This window comes from Octopus bimaculoides, chromosome 22, assembly GCF_001194135.2.
Source record: "Octopus bimaculoides isolate UCB-OBI-ISO-001 chromosome 22, ASM119413v2, whole genome shotgun sequence".
NCBI lineage: Eukaryota > Metazoa > Mollusca > Cephalopoda > Octopoda > Octopodidae > Octopus > Octopus bimaculoides.
In genome coordinates, this window is record NC_069002.1 from 7,963,303 (window position 1) to 7,963,749 (window position 447).

The following is a 447-nucleotide window of genomic DNA, read 5'->3' on the forward strand; positions in this document are numbered from 1 at the left end:
TGTATATACATTTATAGATACACTTTATATATATGTATATATATCTATTTATATATAGATATACACATGTATATACATTTATATATGCATATATATCTATATATACATTATATTTATATGTATGTAGACATATATTTATACTTATATATATATATGTATATATATATATGTATATATATATATATATATATATATATATACATACATGTATATTATAAATATGTGTGTGTATATACACACATACATACATAGATATATATTCATGTAAAAATTAAACTTTGTATATGAATGAACATAAAACTACAGACACACAGATGTATAATATTAATATTAAATATTTATAGAGATAAGAGAATAGAGTTCAACTCTGTTTTCCGTTAATTCGTTAACTCATATGCTCGTTTTTATTTTTCCTCCATACTTTCTTAAATATTATCATGTGCTCTT